Below are 20,943 nucleotides of genomic sequence, written 5' to 3' on the forward strand. Positions count from 1 at the left end.
GATGCAACTCTTGGTTAAAAGCATCATGCATTGGACGATTGGGCGCGGTCAGGCCTAATTGAATTAATAGTTTGTTTGACATTATCAAGCACATGTCCTCAATTGAAATCAATGCTTCATTGTAAATTTCTTCACTGATTTGTATATTTGGATTTCCCATTCTATTCCGTATTTGATACAAAATATCATCACACATATAATCTTTGTACTTGATCCACAAATCAATTGGGTTTGATGGGAAGCATGTAGATATGATTATAGAAAACAATGTTCGTATTTGATGAGCGTGTGATGATATTACAGCATCATTGAGAGTTTGATCCCAATGAGCGTCATTTTCAAGCAATTGCAAACGTTGACAGGCTTCTCTGTAGGATCCGCACAATTCACCATCAACAGTTCGTAACTGTTGGAATGATGTTGGGCCACGTACATTGACTAATAGCAGTCGTAAATAAAAACATTCATCATTGCTTGGATGTACTGAATAAATCCGGCCAATCGCATCGGTGGAATATACATCTGTATATCCTGGAACTGGTTTTCCTTGTTTCCGTCGTATAAATCTCCTTGAGGATTGATTCCAGGTATAATATTTTGCCATTTCAGAATATAGCAATGTTTGTGCGAAATCATCGTTTTGGCATGTCTCAAAAAAACTGGTTAATGTAGTAGATGGTGGCTGAGCAGCTCTTTGTACTGCGTTCTGTGCTGTAAAATACACTCTTTGTCCATTTTCTAGCTGACCCGACAGACTTCGTCCTGTCAAAAAGATTTGTAAATGTTTTTTTGCCTACGTATTTAAAAAAAATCTCCTGAACTAAAACTGGTTAATGTAGTAGATGGTGGCTGAGCAGCTCTTTGTACTGCGTTCTGTGCTGTAAAATACACTCTTTGTCCATTTTCTCTTTTTCATTTTCATGTGCTGTAATATTGCTTTGAATGTCACCACGATATACGAATTTGTTTCGTGTATTAGTTGACAAAAGCAAACTCAATAGGTTAGGTCACAGACAACTTTTTTTTTTTAAATTTGATATGACTTGAAGTCAAATCCTTTTAAGCCGTACGAATTATTTTGTTTACGTAAAATTTGGATATTAAAAATAATAAAACACTGTTGGTAAAGCGATTTTTGTTTGACTGATGTAATGACGTGGAAACTGATGCATTTTATCTCGCGTGCCGAAACTAATACAAAAGAAACGCGAGTTTCGGAACGCGACATTTAAACTCCTCCAACTATGTATTCTGTGCTCCAACGAACACACGCACATTGTTTTGACAGATACGATCTTTGACTTTAGGAACACACCTACATTGCTTAGACAACAGTGAGTGCATGTAATTTTGATATGAACTTTATACCATAGCAATAAAGCTCAAATTGACTACGTTTTAGTTACAAATCATTTGTATGAGAAAAAGAAAAGGGTTATTTTTAGGATTTTTCCAGCGATAATTCTAATTTTTCTCGCCGTAAAAACCATCCTTAAACTTCAACGAACATTTTAAAAAAAGATTTGGCCAAATTGGTCGAGGCGTTGTTGAGTTATGCGCTTACCAACACATTTTGCGATTCATTTTTATATTATAGATTAATATCTCATCATTGATCAAAGGTCTGTACAATCGGGGACAAATAAAACAAACAGACATAAGGTCGGAGTGTTGTGAGAGTGCAATGACTTTGTGAATCAGATGTAGAGGTTAATTGCTGTGTATTGTCGTTTTTTTTACACAGGTGTAGATATTTTTAGTGGTCATGTTTGTTTAGTAGGTTCGCCCTAATACCAATTTATGTATGAAAATTAGGTCATATCTCAACACTTAATGGTAACTTCATAGGCTAATTTATGACTGTAAATGAAAACAAAATTTATTCAGTTATGAAATATTGCACTATATCTTTTTTACTACCAACTTGACTGAAAAAATACTCGTTCTTTGATACAAAATTTCGTAAAATTGTTGAAATTAAACACAAACAGCTTAGCAAGCTAGTAGTTTACAACAATCAATAGCTATCTCTCTTGTAATAAAGTTTAAACATATTTGGAATCATTAAAATTGTGGTAAGATAAACAGTTCGTGGAACTAGACAACACTAAGTATTATTATTGTCCGTAAGAGGAAAACCAGCCAATTCTAAATAATAACATAAATATCTTATTTCATCAATATAGTTTTTCCACGAATTGAAAGAATTCGTAGAAACATTTAAGTGTATTTGATTCTTAGATGCCAATGTATGCTAAAATCCAAATGTCTTGACAGAAAAGTGAGTACCTACAGTCAGCTTCCAATATCGCTAATCTATAAGATCCGACTTCTCCCGCAGTAATTATTGCTGTGCTATGGACTCTTACAAACATACAAACAACGCGCAACGTATACAGAGAACAACCCACACCATGGAGGTGGCAACACTGGAAACAAATATTTGCGAATCGCAAATTGTTCAGCGATTAGTGTAGCTAATTGTACACAAAAATAATTTCATATAAATTAATAATTAAAGAAAAAAATAAATATTAATGTTTAATAGTTACAACACCATTCCAAGCAACTGATATACTCATATATCAGTTGCTTGGTTGCTTATTTCATACTAAATGCTACCTGAATAAAGATTTAGCAAAAAAAGCGCTTACAAAAATTTATTTCGCAGTCAAATATGCTTGTATTTTCATGCCATGCACGCAATTTATACTGCCAGCTATCGATAAAATGTATGAAAATCTGATCAGCGCCCCTAGCGGTGATTGCAAGAACTATTACTTTTCAGGTAATTGCAGTTTAATGTTAAACGTTTGCTAGTCGATAGTACCAAGCGCAGGAAATCGTGTACTGCCCGATTCAGAGAGGGAGCTACGAGGTTAACATTTTGTTATGAATAAATTATATTTAAACTATTATTAGACTAACTGTACAAATGATTTATACATTTTGGAAAACAAGGATTGAATTGATTGAGTGGAAGGGTAAAAGAGACCAATATTTTTGATGCGTTATACGTACTTGATATAAATAATTTAATACTTTAAGAATTTCTAAGAAAAAGTGTCAAAACCTGCGGAAAAATTGACAAAAAAATCCTTTAAAATATTATTTTTGAGTTTTTTTCGTTTTGAGGTACAAAAAACAAAAATAAGCCCGGACGTAGCCTGTTTCCGCCCGGGATCGAACCGGGGACCTTGTGCGTGTGAAGCACACGTGATAACCACTACACTACGGAAACTTGAGAGAAGGTACCAAAATTACATTGTACTATCTGCAATGACAGTACAAAGCCTAATTTCAGATGTCATTGACTTATAGCCGATCTATTTATTAAGACCTAGGGCGCATTAATGGCTTGTACCGTGATTGTTTCATCAAGCTTGCTAGACATACATAATATATTAGGTTCGGCATTAATAGGCCTAGCCGAGCGGTAAAACCGAATATGTGTAGATTAATGTTCTGAAAAATGCCGCTTGATATTGCCGCGATATATTTTAACCGAATTTTGACGATCGGATCCAAAGGAACTCCCCGATAAGCACAAACCGAACAAGTACAGTATTTGCTTGGAGTCAATTCGTATTAAACAATTATTCGTAAATCGCACAAATAATTATTCCGAGTGGGAATCGAACCCACGACCTCCCGACGCAAAGGTAGCGTGGCGACCTAAACCACTGCGCCACGGAGATAGTTATTTTGGCGTTACATACATATACTTTATATCTCCACTAGGCTAAGCTAAGCTAAGCATTGAGCAGAGAACGTCACTTGAGACGATCCTTACAAACTTCTCTCGCTTCATTTACCATCAAGATCCACAAACTTTGTCATACAGGACTCCTGGGGTAAGAATAAGAAATATATATTTATCATCTCTAAAGTTAAACAAACAGCAGTAATCAGATACAATATTACATACCCTAAATATACCTACAGCTACCTACCTACCCTAAAATACTGCTACTGCCATCTATTACTGGTATCTTGAAACATCACCAAATTGTTGCCGTCGTTCTTCAAAAGATGTCACTGTATGTACGTGCAATATTCTTTTCAGTATTAAATCGACTTCAGAAACAGAGGATATTCTTAATAATTATGTTTAAACTATAGTACATATTTATTACACGTTCTATAAACTAGATACGTACGTACTTCACGGGCTGTTGATTAATGTAATCCACGTTTTTCAGTAAATTTTAAAAGCTCTTCGTTTTCATTATAATGCTGAGAGGTCTTAGAAGTAAATAGATTAGTATTAACCTAGTAGCATAGTTTTAGAACCGGTTTGAAATGCAAAAATGTAAATATATCATGTATTATAAAATACGAGAATTAACACGAACACGCATTTTTTCTTTCGTCGCAGGCTGACTGTTCCAAGTTGATACCAATTTATTATTATTGTCTTTTCGACTTAAATGTACTGAAAATCCATAATAATGAAATGTACGTAGTTTAAAAGGCCATAAGTCAACCACATCCTTTAACAAAAACAACATAACAGTTTTGCAATGAACTTCGCAAGAAAATTCTCACGTTAGTATAATTACCATAGTTCTTGATGTTTCTTCCACACCTAACATTTTATTCCTCATCTAATCGCAAAACTATAATTTAGTTATGTATACAAAATGTTGTTCATCTTACTGATATTAATCTTTTAAAGTATATCTAGTTGGCTAAAATTAGTGGGTACGAATATTGTTGGAGGAAAAAGGTTCAGTATAAAATAATTCGTATGTAAGTGATTGATATTAAAAAAAATCTTTGGATTTTGCCCCTCCATTTATCAACGCACTTTAGACCTACCTAGTTTTATATAAAAACATGTTATTTAAGTATGTCTGGTCTTTAAAATAATACATAGAGTTCAGTATAAAATAATTCGTATGTAAGTGATTGATATTAAAAAAAATCTTTGGATTTTGCCCCTCCATTTATCAACGCACTTTAGACCTACCTAGTTTTATATAAAAACATGTTATTTAAGTATGTCTGGTCTTTAAAATAATACATAGAGTTCTGAACGAAATTAAATAAGTGTACACAAAGTTAAGAAAACTAATCTTGAAAATTATGTGAAGTCAATGTCAAAAGCCATAAAAGCTTTAGGAAAGTGTCCTGTACCCTGCACTAGGGCATGGCACACTAAATAAATACTACCATTACCTACTGTTAAAGATCTCAATAGAAAATAAAAAACTCCCATTTGACCCCTTACTAACGGGTCCCTAAATACTTTCATAACAGTACTGACCATCGCTAGAGTTCACTGCAAGCAGAGCCGGGTTCCAAAACTATCTGTTTAGAATAATCGCACACTTAAAACTGGGCTATTGTGATCATACTTATAACTATGTGTAAGCCTATCTTTCAATGAACTCACGGTTCGAGTGATGGGATAACTTAACTTTTTATCGATATTCGATAGTATTTAATATGTTGTCTGGTTATGAAAAATAGGTTTAATAGACTGAGGTTCAGTAGGACTTTCTGTAAGTTAAATGTTCTTTCAAACTGTGCTAGTAATTTCAGAGATTCTTGCGTCTAAAAACCACCTAATCAGTTATGTTTTAGTTTATATTAAAATTAGAAAGTTCATGATATTTGTAACCATTATTAGAAAATGTGTGCATTTATTGTGCACAGAAGACGTGTGACACACATCCATAGTTGTCTGTTTAACCCATTTTTTTATGGCTCTCATTCGGTGTCTAAATCTTTTCACCTCTAGGGCAATATCTTTAAATCATTTTTTAATAAAAATCGCACATAATTATGCCAGAAACTGACTATCAAACCTTCACTAACCACAAAAATAGTAATCTATTGATATCAAAACAATTAAAACTATCGACAACATCCCATCACTAGATCGTGATCATCAGTCCCGTCTGGTCGAAACTGAAAGTGATGCGCTCACGCCGTGGGAACAGGGTCACGCTTATACTTGCTTGTATCGCTTAACGCTTGCACTGCTTTTAAGCGTTACTTCACTTTAGAGCTTTTGTTTTTTGTTTGTATGTTTGTTAAGGCTAATTGAAAATAGAGAATTTCTTGACAGTGTTTAATTGTTTGAAATTAGTTGTGAAACTGTTGTTCCTAATCGAAAGTGTAAATAAATACTGATCACAACTTCTCAATAACGAAAGAAGTCAAACTATATCATTAAAATGATTTCAGTTAAATGTTTTTGGAGTTGATTCTTAACCTTTGTTTGACCCCGGTAGATTCATGAAAATTTCACGAAAATTTGTTCAATGGTTAAACCGTGTAAGAATATCTAAGAGACAGACATACAGACAGCGCATTTATGGTCTGTATTGGTAGTATTTGGAAGTACAGATCGTAGGGCATTCCATTTTCCACTCCTAAAATAGGTTTTGTAATAGAATTGAATCTTTATACATATACTTGTTCGAGGTGGATGCCCAAGATTTTTTACCAAGGAGCCATATTGTTAACCAATTAATGTCCCACTGCTGGGCAAGGGTCTCCTCCCGTAATGAGGGAGGGGTTAGGCCTTGATTTATATAGATAGATAGTTATATTAATAAAATGATATAATGAAACTCCTTTACATAAATATACCATTGAGCACTCAATCAAATTGTCAAAACAGAGCGATTTGGCGAAAGGTAGTAAATGTCACGGCGAACATCGGACATTATCATCTCGCCGGTTATTACTGGGGGATCAGCTCGTGTGGTACTTACCTTAAAAGTCAATATAGATTGGATTATGAAGATTAAAATTATTGTAGAATGGGAAATGAAAAGCAATGGTTACACATAGTATTTATATGGGACGGTCGGGTGGTGCCAAAAATAGTATTTGGGGTGGTCTCTTCATAAGGACTTTTTGGGTTCGGATTCCGAGTTGAGTAAATTGGGATTTTTACATAGTCTCTCTATGTTATGAGACACAACTCCTACACTAAGAATTGCTTTTGTGTCGCGGGGACTTTTACAAATATATAAAACAACGGGCACAACGTGAAACTAGGCCCGAAACAATTATCTGTGGATCGCACAAATATTTTTTAGGTGGGAATCGAATCCACGACCTCACGACACAATGGTAATGGCGTGGCGACCATCTTAAAGACCGCGCCGCGGTGGCCATCACTATTTTTAATTGGCTTGTTTATTACCAAATTAGAATTCCAGTCCTAAAAGGCTATAAGCCTTGAAGTCTGAAGCTAATGATGGGACCTTGAAAAAATTGAGGGGAGATTCTAAGAAATGGTAGAGTCTACAAGAGTTTATACAGTTTAATGTAACCTATTAATGTAACACTGCTGTTCAAGGGTCTCCTCCCGTAATGACGGAGGGGTTAGGCCTTGAGTCCACCACGCTGGCCAAGTGCGGGTTGGGTTGATACAGTATCACTTCTACTTGTATTTCTTACTCTATGCCCCATCTTTCTCAGTAATCCAAACCGGCTATCAACTCTACGTCTAAATGTGGTCACTTGCACTTTACACGCTACGGTGTCAAGCCAATATGAGCCTTATTACAAGGCAACAGGGTGCACGCACACGGTGTGAAGAAACACACTTCAAAGTGCACTAGTATTAATCAATGCTAGGTACGTTTCCTTTTATATGAATTAGATTTGATACAGTCGGGGACAAATTGTTTGATTCATTTTGTATGTTAATTGAATATGTGGTAATTTGGACGGTCCAAAACTAGATGGGAAACTGTAGTGCAGAAAGATATGAGTGAGTGTGAGGTTTCCGAAGACGATGTCGAGGCCAGAGCGAAGTAGAGGAGAAAGACCAGGAAGGCTGACCCCACTACCACATGGGATTCATAGCATGGAAGAGAGAGAGTGAGGTAATTTGGACGGTACGATTATGGTGTCATACGATTGTTTTGTATGCAGTTCACAATATTGCAGAACCTGCCGATTATAAAGAAATGTTTTGTATCTAGAATTGGTTTACGTGTCCTTCGAAGCACTAAGTGTATTAAGTCTACTCCAAAATTTCTGAATCTCGAGAATCATAATCAATTAAATTATTCGAGTTACAGTTGACATAAAAATAATAAGCTAAAAACTGATATCGATACTGTTGTTATATACCTCTAACAGTTCTCCTAAACAGTTTCAATTCCTTTTTAATTATCAACAAAGTGAGTGAGCTACACATTAGTATAAAAAAATATTACGAAAAGTGTGTAACTTTTTGGTTTCCCTAAATAAATAAATAAGAAACAAACATCTCAATCTACAAACAGACACGAAACATTCACAAAAGATATTGGTGTATGTACAAAGTTTTGTTCATGGGTTTTTGAGCTGCTATGTCTGGTTTTTATTAAGTTATTAAAGGCTAGATAATTAGATCAGCTACGCACCGACTGTACCAAACACACTGTGACACACGTGTCCAGTGTGTGACGCAACGAGAAAGTTGCCCCGTATCACACCTGCACCTCTTATCACTTGATGAAATTGTGCACCGCCGTACATGATAACATGTTTGAGTAGGTACTGTAGCTACTAACACTGTGGTCGTTTGAACCTTAAAATGTGTTATTATAGTGTTATGTGTGTAAAATTCATATTTAGCTGTTAAATAGAAATCGAGCGGTGAGCGCCCATAGCCAGTTGCGCTCACCGGTCGGTAAACGATCTGTGGGTTAAGCAAACCTTGGCGCGGTCATTCCATAGATGGGTGACCGCATATTCGTATTTGAACTGTGCGTCTCCGTGATTCGGAGGGCACGTAAAAAGTCGGTCCCGGTTGTTGTCAATTAAGATAACAGTCGTTAAGCCACGTCAAAGACTTCGGGCGGCTTGAACAACTTTGACACTAGGTTGACCACTAACCATACGACAAGAAGAAGAAGTACTATAGCTACTAAAACTGTGGTCGTTATTAACGACTAGCTTCTGTCCGCGACTTCGTATGCGTGGTTTGTGATTAAAACAGATTTTTTTTAAATTTTCAATTGCGTTTAACACCCATTGCATTTTCATGTTATGTAGTCATTATGCACCTTAAAATTAATGCATGTTTTAGTCGTTTATATTGTTGCGCGCTACCTCTGTGGCGCTGTTGGTAGTTTATCCGACATACTGATCATGAGGTCTCGATTTCGATACCCGGGTCGGGTAAATAAGTATAAATGGTAAAAGGCTTGCCCCATTTACATGGGATCATCATTTTATTAAGCCGTTGTTGTATTGCAAGGCATGATATAACCAAAGAGAAACAATAAAGTAACACACATTTTACCAATCGACCAATTTTAAAAGTTTTTTAATTTGCATAATTACATTTTTTATTAAACAACTATTAGTTGCCTATTAAAATACTGTGTTATTCTATTTAGAATTGTTTTTATTATGACTAATAGAATAATAAAAGTTATACAATTCATTAGTTGTAATAAATTGTTAATTGTTATAAATAAAAGTGAGTTGTGAGGATTTTTTTCTCAGACATTCTTTGCTTCCGCATAAATGAGGGGCACTTTCGTTTGTTTCTGTTTAAGATTATTGTGTTCTTCTTTTCATTGTTTGTTTACTTTAATACTGACAGCAGAGACAATCATTCTTACTAGTATTAGAAGGATATAAAAATGGAATGCCCAGTCGCCGTATGCACAGATAAAGACCAATAATAAATAATTTAAAAGTAGGTTAGGTTAGGTTAGGTTTCCTGGGCTTTTTCCGCACTTAGCCTCTTAAATGGGCCTTTGTGCGTGTATCTACCCTCTCTCATTGTTGCGTTGATTCGCCCTCACTCCAGCCATCCTAGTTCTTCCCAGAACTTCAGTAGCTTTTTCAAGTTGCTGCAGGCTTCCTGGAGTGTTGTTGTCAATATTTTTGTTCGCGCTCGTTGGTCCGCCACGCTGTTGCATTCCACTAGTACATGTTGTGGTGTTTCCTCTGCCTCCATGCATCCTCTGCACAGAGGGCTGTCCGTCACGCCTATTGTACATAGATGTTTGTTTAGGGGACAATGGCCGGTTAGGATTCCTATTACCTTGCGTATTTTGTCCCTTTTTAGACTGATAAGGTTGCGGGCAAGATTCTTAGGTGCCACCGGAACTGCAGCCTTAGTTTGCCTGCAACCTTTGCTGTTGTTCCATTCTTTTAGGTGTTTCGCTTCGGTGTTTCTGTTCAGCCAAGATTTAATTTGTGCTTGGGGGATAGGCAGTAGTGGTTCCGGTCCAAGTACTGTTCCATTTGATCCCCTTTTAGCTAGTTCATCAGCTGCATCGTTTCCCATTGAATTGCTGTGCCCTTTGATCCATTGCAGGGTAACTGTGTTCGTACGTGCAATAGCCTGGAGCGCATTATGGCATTCCAGAACAAGGGCAGATGTTATAACGTTATTTTGTAAGGCTTGTAGCATGGATGCACTGTCCGAGACAATTTTTATTTTAAAGTCTCTGACATCTCTGGCTGCGACTGCTTGTGCTGCCTTAGTGATTCCTATACATTCTGCTTGGAAGATTGTATTTAGTTTGTCTAGGGTGGCTGATATTTTGATATTTAGATCGTTCGAGAAGACGCCGGCTCCTGTACCAAATGCGGTTTTGGATCCGTCAGTGTATATCCTAACTTCGTTGATGCCAGAGTCATCTTTAGATTCCTCTTTGAGTTGGATATTGTATCTTCTGTCAAAAACGTGGTGACATGGCGTTTTATCTGTAGGTGCATCGAGAAGTGGTATTTCCTTCAAGATACATTGCAGAATTTTGGTGTGTGTTGTTTCTGGGTTCTGCTGCCATAGCCCGTTTGCTTTTAGTCTTAAGGCAGCCGCTTGTGCCTCCTCCTGTATAACCAAATCTAAGGGCCTGAGGTTTAGGAGGTACTCAAGTGCATTTGATGGAGTGGTTTTCATGCATCCAGTGGTGGCTACACATGCTAGGCGTTGTGTGCTCTGGAGTTTTGTTTTTACCGTTGTCAGTTGTGTTCTGGGCCACCATACAACTGCTCCGTAGGTGATAGAAGGTCTGATAACTGATGTGTATAGCCAGAGTGTTATGTTTGGGTTGAGACCCCATTTGTTACCAACCATTCTTCTACACTGGCCGAACGCTATGCAGGCCTTCCTAGTTTTTGCTTCAATATGACTCGCCCAATTCAACTTGTTGTCAAGAACCATGCCCAGATATTTCACTTGAGTTGACAGGGTGAGTTTGGTGTTAAATAGTTTTGGTAGTTCGAGGTCCGGTAACTTCCTTTTGTTGGTGAAAAGGATAAGTTCTGTTTTTTTGGGGTTTACTGATAGTTGGTGTTCTTCACACCAGTTTTCTATAATCTGAAAAGCTGAGCGCATTATTTTGCATAGTACGTTTTCAGCTGTCCCATTTATCAGTATTGCTAGGTCATCTGCATATCCAATAGTAGTGTACCCTTTTTTGTTTAGACTAGTTAGGAGGCTATCAACTACTATGTTCCATAGAAGCGGTGAAAGGACGCCTCCCTGGGGGCATCCTCTGACCACTTTTGCTCTTATTGTGGTGTTTGCCACTATCTGTACCGCCCTTTTGCTGACTAGTTCAGTGATCCATCCAGTTAGGACTGGTTCTACTTTAAGTCTTTGTAGGGCATGTTTAATGCTGTTGTGCATGGTTTTGTCAAAGGCTCCTTCTATGTCTATGAAGGAGGCTAGTGTTGAGGCTTTGTTTGTAAAGGCCGATTCTATTTTGTGCACAACCTTGTGCAGTGCCGACTCTGTTGATTTGCCTTTTCTATACGCATGTTGTTGGGGATGTAGTGGGTTGTTCTTTAGTACTCCATCCCTTAGGTATATGTCTACAAGTCTTTCCAGTGTTTTTAAAAGGAATGATGTAAGACTGATTGGCCTGAAAGCTTTGGCATGAGTGTAGTCCTCCTTACCTGGTTTGGGGAGGAAAACTACCTTTGCTTCTCTCCACAATTTGGGTATGTATTTGAAAGCTATACAGGCTCTGTAGATTGGTAATAGGTGTTTTATCGTCTCGTCTTTTTGCCATTGTAGTAGCGCCGGGAAAATCATGTCTAGCCCCGCTGATTTGAATGGCTGGAAGCTTTTTATGGCCCATGCCATCCTATCCGCGGTTACTATTTTGTTGGCGATTTCCCAGTCTAGGGTTGTTGGTGTGTTGTGGTGCTCGTCTGACCAGTCAAGGCCTGATGTCATCAGACAGCCTGGAAAATGTGTTTCCAGCAGTATTTCACACGTTTCTTTGTCGTTATTTGTGTAGGTGCCGTCTGCTTTCTTAAGAGTGCCCAGAAGATTCGGGTTCCCTTTGGAAAGTATTTTCTTTATTCTTGCGGCTTGGTTTGTCGAGTCTATGTTGCTACAGAAGTTGTGCCAAGATTCCGTTCTTCGAAATCTGATGCGCTTCTTATAGTGTTTTTGTGCAATTTTGTATTTGTCCCAGGCCTCAGTAGTTCTGGTGTTTTTTGCATGGTTAAAAAGTGTCCTGAGACCCTTACGTAGGCGTTCAAGTTCCGGCCCCCACCATGAACTTTTCCCGGGGTCTTTGGATATTGAAGTGGGGCATGCGGAATGATAGCTATTCAGCATGCTTTTGGTTAAAAGTGCTACGTTTAAATCTATATTATTAGTACTGAGAGTGACGTCAGTTACTGGTCCGTCACTTAGTGCTTTAGTAAGTAAGTTTGTGTACCTTGATATATCTGTTTTTCGGGGGTTGCGATATAGGTCAGGGTCTTTTTGCTTGTGTTGAATTTGAAAGCACACGCGGCGGTGGTCTGCCAGTGATGGCTCGTTTGATACGTGCCAGCCCGCAATCAGATTTGCAGCCGCGTGTGTTGCCAAGGTGATGTCTATAATGGTTTGATACCTTGAGCTTACAAAAGTGGGTTCAGTGCCCCTATTTATAATGTTTAGGTTTGTTTGAAATAGGTATTCGGCTAATGACTCACCTCTTTTGTTGGTATCCTTACTTCCCCACAGAGGATGGTGTGCATTACAGTCTGCAGCGATGATCAGCTCCCAGTCTTGTGTTTCGCAGTGTTGTACAAGTTCGGCCAGTTCTCTTGTTGGAGTTTCGCCGTCGCTCGGCATGTACACTGAGGCTAAGACTAGGGTTGTGTTATTTTCTGTGTGGATTGTCACTGCAGTGAGGTCTCTAGAACAGAATTGGTTTAGTAGCGTGGTTGTTATGGTGTTGGGCATGAAAATGCAGGTTCTCGGTTTGTCGACTGAGGGTTTTACCAGTAACTTACCGCAGATATTGCTTAGACCGCAGATTTTGTTGTTTCTGATCCACGGCTCCTGGATCAGGGCGACGGTCTTGTTGTTAACCTCCAGTGCTCTGCGTAGAGTGGCCGCCGCTATTTGTTTGTGCTGGAGGTTGGTTTGTATAACATTTATGTTTAGGGGACTACGGGCTACGCAGGACGTCATCTTCGTCACTGGTAGTCCCCTTGTTCTGCTGCGGCGGGTCTGTCTCCATCTCGCTCGAACCCTGTTGGGGAGCAGAGGTGGACGGCTCGGGACCGGATGCGGCCCCCTCCGTTGACTCCTCCGTCGCCGTTGGTCTGCTGCTGCTCGTGGCTTGTTCCTCCGAGGTGAAGAACCTGATGTAGCCACTCCCAGACATGTGCGCTACTCGGCGATCACGGTCCAGGATGGCTTGCTTCTGGTCCTCAGGAATTCCAAGGATAAGATGCACTATCTTCTCCTTGGAGTTCACCTCTTGTGGTTTGTCATCCACCGTCATGTCGTAACACTGCCAAGAGTCTACTTTGTACCAGGGGTTCTGGGCACAAAGGACTCTCTGCAGTGTAGCAGCTTCGGTGATGCGGGTGTGGATGAGAAGCCCAGCCTTCAGCTTCTTTTTCATTTCTGACTGCTTTATGACAGTCAGAGTGGTTCCGGGGACTGGTGACGCAATGTTCCCTAATTCTTTGCCCAGCCAGTCGAGAGCATTTGTGTCCTCACACCACATCGCTAAAGCCCCGTCCAGAAGGAAAGGGCGGCCGCGGAAAGATGGAGCATGTACACTCGGAGACGGCGGAGCCAGTACAGCTTGCAGGATGCTATCATCGATAGCTTCCCTCAGCTGATCTGCCTGGCTTTGCGAGAGGTCCCTAGGCGGGACGGTGATAATCGCTACTCGCAGATGCGATTTGTTCGCATCCGCGTAGCTCATCGCCCGCTTCGGTTTCGCGTCGGTTTTCGCGCGTTTGGCTTCCCCTCTGGGAGACTGAGTATCGTCCAGACGAGACCGCTTCGAAGAAGCGCGCTCGTCCGGACCATCCCCAGTCCCAGACTGCTCCTTTCCAGGTGCAGTGGGAGCCGTCGCAGCGTTCCGCCGACCACGAGTTCCTCTCGGTGTCCGTCTCTTACTCGACTTGCTGGGTGGTGGTGGTGGTGGTGGTGCTGGTGGTGCCGTTTTAGGCTCTCCTGAGGTGGAGGGCTGAGGGTCGCGCTGCGTTGCCGCTGCTGCGGTTGCCGTCTCGGCTTGTGTTGCGTTTTTGGGCTGAAGGTGTTCCCTTCTCGCGCGCCTGTTGGGGCGACGGCGTTCCGGTAGTTCCTTCAGCCTTTGTTTGGATTTTGCAGGGGCGGTAGGTTCCCTTTTGCAAGGTCGCTTATGAGCGGCTACCGTCCACTGCGAAGTAGTCTTTATTCCCTTTTCGGGTGACGAGGAGATGGCCTCGGCGAGGCCAGAGAGGTCCAGGCTTCCGCCTGGTTTTGGGCACAGTTTGTCCCCCCCAGAATACGTGGGACGGACCGAGCTAGGCTCGGTGAGGGATTCTCCACTATCAGTGGTACCCTCCTGGGGTAATTTTCTATGCGACTGTGCGTTCATTATAGTTTGAAGGTTTTTGTTTGGGCGAGATTGGCATAGGATGCCAGAAGAAGAGGGGAGAAAAGAAGAAGAACTCACACTACCCGCCCAAGGTAAGTGTGGTACAATTTTTTGGGGGTATTTGGTGCCCCAAGGCTCTGTGTGCCTGAGTGGATAATGCGCCGCCACGGTTCGGCTATGCGGGATTGGTTTAGGGATAAGTGGGAAAGGAAAAGGTTTGGATATAGAGTACCGGCCAGAGGTTTTTGTTGTGCCAATTACAGAGGGTAATTGGCCAATAACGGGCAGCAACCTCGGGAAGGATAGTCCACTGGCCTTGTTTAGGGGATCTTTGCGACTTGCGCTACTCCCTAAACCATTTGCTAGACCCGGCATCGGACAGATGTCGGGAGTAGGAGAATCATCAAGCATTGTGGTAATGCTTGACCATTCCCCCGCCCGCCAAAAAGTAGGTAATGCCAATAATTAATTTATTACAAGTTTTTTGTTATACTTGTTTTTGTTACTCTACAATATCTATAGGTATTGCCAGCCTTATGCCGGGCACATATCCAAACTCCGGGCAAGTATTTAGAAGATTTAGAAAATCCAATAAGTGATACATTTCTCACGACCCGGGAACCGAATCTAAGATGTGTTGATCAGTTACAAAATGCATTATTGTTACTTTTGTTATTTATACCTACACATTAGCTTGATTCAAGCATTAAACACAGTCGTAATCATACCCACAGTTTATATAAAAAATGTTAAAATTAGTCAATATGAGATTGAAATGTATGTTATATGCCAGTCAAATTGACTCTTTTATCGTTATGCAAGTTAATTTCATTTTATTTGTATGTATGTATGTCGGTCATGTCAAATGTTTATTATTATTTTGTTTTTTTTTTATGTTTATTATTTAATAACTTTAATTAGTGTTGCAAAGTAATAGTATTCTTCTCCCACGTAAATGATCGAGGATTCTGACTCTTACTCTTTTAGGCTTAGTTCATATTTTATGACCGCGCGGAACTTTCGACCGAGCGGTACAAGATGCAAGTAAACAGCTAGTATCGTCTACATCACCGATTAGTGTCGACAACTTTGCAATAAGTAGCTTTTCGAAACAGTACAACTGCAGCAACGATACTCCGACAACTTTGTAAAGAGCTGCTTTGTCAGAAGGGCGGCAGAGCATCGGAAAAACTCGGAAATACGCGCAACGCAACTTATTTATGGAAAAGTTCTAGAAGGTATGCAAGGAAAATGCCATAAGCCAGGGTGGAGTCAAGTCTCTAGCCAACTTTAATTCGCCTTTTTTATTATTGACTCGAACCTATGTAACCTTAATCCAATTATAACGATTACAATGAGGTAAGTCAATCAATAACTCTATGCAACGTGACAGCAATATTACAGAATCATTAAATAATCAGAGTAATTATTTAATAAAGGACTTATTCAGGCGTGTAAAGTACATGAGTGTCTTCGCTTCAGTGACTTGAAAGTTAGTATTATACATACGTAATACCACGCTTTTTATAACCGAAGGCGGGCGTAGACAGTGGTGTATGAAATATACCCACATTTTACTCATAACAATGTTAGTCCCATGTAACAGAAGACAAGCCATCTACCATATACCGGACATGTTACCAAACTAAAGGCTATTATGGAAAGATATACTAAAATAAATAAGAAAAAATCAAAAGCACTTTGGCCATCTCGGGAATCGAACTCTACACGTCTTGATTAGCTTTCGTATGCACAACCATCCGCGCTACAGTTACAGTTATTATTATACTTCCGAAGATATATTTTTTATTATAATAAAAAGCTGAAAGCCATTAAGGCACCACGCTCGAGTAGGCTTGTCCGTAGTAAGTACTGGTACTATCCAAGGCGAAGGCTTTAGTGTAACCTTCAATAACCTTTTATTTGTAGCTATTGTTTTATTTTAACCATACAATGAAGACCGTGATTAATTTTGCACCGGATTAAGATAATTATGTAGGGGTTAGTATAACATTGAAAATGGTATAGAAAATAAGAAAGACTTTCTGAAGATTAACCGAAGAATACGAATTATGAGATCTTGGGCTCTATCTAAGTACTTTCGTAAATAAAGTTCAAGAAAAGTGTTATTAAAAGTTTTCTAAAAACGAAAAAGGCGTGATAGTATAAAAAGTAATTGCAAATTATGAGGCCCTAGTCTATGAAAATAGTTTTTTTTTAAAAGAGTTTCAAAAACAGGATGTTCAAATCTCTAGGCTTAAACAATCAATGTATGACAGAATGTATAGATTCTGATGTGAATGTAGCAAAAGAAATTTACAGAGATCTTAGCATTTCCTTGCCAGTAAAAACGTCGTTTTATGTATGTTCACTTTGAACCTTTGGGCGCAAGCCCATAATACTGCAATAGATTCGCACACTTCATAAAAAATTACAAATCTACCATAAATACAAAAACACATGAAATATTTAACAAGACATCATACATAGTAACTTTTATTAAATAAAAAAATGCACATAGCCTTTTTTACAGCACTGCAATATTTTGACAAGATCTTTTGTACATTAGCGTAGTTAGCGCGCGTTCGTCGGCGCAGTACGCACGGAACAGCCGCGACAAAGACACGCGGTCACGCGCACAGAAGTTTGTAGTGACGATTATACGCGACTTATTTTATATAGTTTCTATTTATTTTTAGTATTTTTGTGAGTGGTTGCAGTGGATACAGGAGGGAAATAAGGTATGTAGTATTTTATTGTGGCGATGTAGTGTTTAGAAATATTATTTTTGTATAAAAATGTTATAATGTATGATTTACTTTTATCGTGCGAATTATTTTCGGTGAAAAATATTCTTTTTTTATAAAATTTATAAAATAAATAATAAAAAAGTAAGTAACTCACCTAACAAACAATACAGTTATTTTTAAAAGATTTCAATGAATTAAGTACTTAAAAGTGTACTAAATTAATTGATAATTATTTTTTTCTGTAATTTTTGAGGGTAGTTTTTTTTTACTGGACTAAAATTGCAAACTTCTGTCAACTTTTCCAATTAGTCATTATATCACAAGCCTCAAAGGCTTGCAATTTAAGTCATTAAGTTGTCAGTAAGTCACTAAATCTATAAAAAATATCACAATTTGAAAAGGAAACCCTACCTACTTAATTGTTTTCATATAAATATAACTCCATTTAAAGATTTCTTGACAAATGCTGACATGAATCAGGAATCAATCTAAACATCGGTAGTTTTTCGTTTGCTATTACCGCACAGACTAGACTTGTTGACTGTAGTCAAAGAGTTTTCTAGAGCTTTTCAAAATTATAGTCAAACTCTGCAAAATTATCTGTACTTATACGAAATTAAAAACTTAAGGTCGCGTTTTAAGTGATGACATAGAGTCTTCCTGTATATAATATTGTGCACTTAATTGAGATAATCTAAACAAAGACCTACTCAGTTCACTGGTCTTAATGAAACTGGCTTAACAAAATATCGTCTTTATTAACCTCACGGCCACTATTTTCAATTATATTAATGGTATTAAACAATAAAATTAGTTTAACTCCATTAGGAAGAGCAGTCCGACCTCGAAACCTTTCATTTTTCCTAACTATGAGGTCTCTCCGAACTATAATTATTGAGCAATTTGACTCGCTTATAAACGGACATTTTGAACTAATATTAAGTTTATTTATGGCGTAATTTGTAGCAAATATTTTACGGTTAGTAATGAAAATAATGGGGTTTGAAATTAAGTGATTTGCGGGTATAAAATGTTTGATTGTATAATATTACTAAATGTTTATGCTACTTTGACAGGCAATATTGGTTAGTATTACATAAGGTGAAGATTTTTCAGTCTTTTTTGTTCGACACGTACTTAACAGGATATTACGAGTTCCCTAGTTCGTTTCCCGCGTTAGGCAAAGTGCCATTAAGTTTGACCAATTTTGCTGTCTCCAAAATTGCCCAGTGTCTGCGAACGTGTCCAGTATTTGGCAATAGTACCTATCACATGGCTCATACCAACATTATAAACGGTTAAAACTAAGCGTTAGCACCAACTTCCATTTTTTGTCTGCCTCCCTGGCGCAGCGGTTAAACTGCCATTGCGTTGGGAGGCCGTGGGGTCGATTTCCACACAGAACAATAATTATTTGTGCGATCCACAAATAGTTGTTTCGGGTCTGGTTGTTATTTGTGTCCGTTGTTTGTATGTTTGTTAAAATCCCATCGACACAAGAGCAATTATTAGTGCGGGAGTTGTTTTTTTAACAACAAAAAGAACTAGAAAACTTATACCTACGAGTATAAAAAAGTTGGTACTCAAACCCGAGACTTCACGTACAACAACTAACTTACTTAACTAATAGATAATCTCCAGTCCTTCACTTTATTATCTTGAACATCTTATCAAAGATGTAAGGAATCAAATCCGGCTATTGTTTGCGACTCATTGCGTACAGTGCGCCGCGTATTGTCCGCACACAATGGCCGACTCTCCGCGGATATCTGTGGGTAAATCTTGTGGGTAACCTCGGTTAGGTAACTACTAAAGTTTGTGAAAATAGATTCGATTAGATTTTTGTACATAATTTGTATATTCGTTTCTACCAACACTAACCATGGAATCGCAGGTTCTCGGGTTCATAGAGTCACAGATTCGACTCTCGAGTTAGGCAAAGTTCTACTGGTTTTTTATTTCCTATCGAATTGCCTCTGAAGCAGTCTGGAATACAGTGTCATATATTATTTGGTGTAGTTTTACTAATAGGCAAATCCTAGACTCATGTAGTTCAACAAGCGGCAATTGCACGTACGTCATTCATTTCTCAGTCCGTTCTTTCAGGTAGAGACTTCATTTCATTAAAAAAATATATAAATAGATATTGTTGGACAACTGACACACGGTTATTTGGTTCCAAACTAAGCAGAGCTTGTACTATGGTAACCCAATAACTGATAAACATACTTAAATACTTCTAAATACATCTATACTATACTAATATTATAAAGCTGAAGAGTTTGTTTGTTTGTTTGAACGCGCTAATCTCAGGAACTACTGGTCTGATTTGAAAAAATCTTTCAGTGTTAGATAGCCCATTTATCGAGGAAGGCTTTAGGCTATATTTCATCACGCTACGACCAATAGGGGCAGAGTACCAGTGAAAAATGTTACAAAAACGGGGGCAATTTTTACCCATCCTCTCTTTTGTAACGCAAGCGAAGTTGCGCGGGTCAGCTAGTACTTATATAAATACATTGACAACCAACAAATGTTTGTAAATTGCCATCCATTTTAGACCACAGAATTAAATATAGCAAAATATATAATTATGTATTTACAAATAAAACCCATCATACAGCTTAGCTTCAACCGAGAACTAAACTCTGTACTTGTCGATAACAATCAGGCTCATCACAAGAGGCTTCAAATTAAAACATAAGAAATAATTTATTCACCACGTAACGTTACACTTTCTCCATAGTCCATAACACCCATTATAAGTAATAAACAGTTGTTTTAGCATAAACTAACAATACTATGAAACATTAAAACATACATTTTGTATATCTATCATCTTTATTTTCATGCGAAGACTTCAAAACTTCACTTTTATTAAGTTAGGCTTGCTGCACACATATTCGGTTCGACACGTTCAGTTTGGAAATATTTATCGAACAACAAAACCAAGTCCACTAAGTCCCAGTACATTTAACAGTACTTTATCTATTCAGTAGCGTTAAAACTCATATAATTAAAAAGGCTATTTAATAGATAAACTACCGCAAAATGTACTCAGAAACCGAGAATTACTTGTTGGGCTTGTACCTCTCGAGACCGAATGATGCCGATCCGAATATGTCTGTAGCAATCCTATGGTTTGATGACTGCCAGTATTGTAACCGACATCTGGTCATGAGCTCTCGGGTTCGAGACCAGGGTCGGGTAGAATACTATTGAATAACTTGAATAGTTTTTTTTTATTTTTTCTTATTTGTAGTAACGTGCCTGGTATATAGCAATAGGCTCGCCCATTATTAGGTACATTGTGGTAAAACAGGCGTTATATGTATGCATGACAATATACTTGGTTTAACACGGAAATCAATAAAATTTGTAATAAA

General features: G+C 38.4%; 1 protein-coding gene and 1 non-coding gene across 2 annotated transcripts in view; one reads left to right on the top strand and one right to left on the bottom strand.

The window, feature by feature from the left end:
* Positions 1-3,168: 3,168 nt before the first annotated feature.
* TRNAV-CAC (transfer RNA valine (anticodon CAC)) lies at positions 3,169-3,241 on the bottom strand. Its single transcript has one exon. It is a non-coding gene; the product is annotated as a tRNA-Val (tRNA).
* A 14,147-nt stretch (positions 3,242-17,388) lies between these two features.
* Gld (Glucose dehydrogenase) overlaps positions 17,389-20,943 on the top strand; it is a 40,901-nt gene continuing 37,346 nt past the window's right edge. Inside the window, exon 1 of the mRNA XM_076127741.1 lies at positions 17,389-17,548. The gene's annotated coding sequence lies outside the window, so the exon portion shown is untranslated. The remainder of the gene's footprint in view (positions 17,549-20,943) is intronic.

This window comes from Anticarsia gemmatalis, chromosome 20 (genome assembly GCF_050436995.1).
Source record: "Anticarsia gemmatalis isolate Benzon Research Colony breed Stoneville strain chromosome 20, ilAntGemm2 primary, whole genome shotgun sequence".
Classification (NCBI taxonomy): Eukaryota; Metazoa; Arthropoda; class Insecta; order Lepidoptera; family Erebidae; genus Anticarsia; species Anticarsia gemmatalis.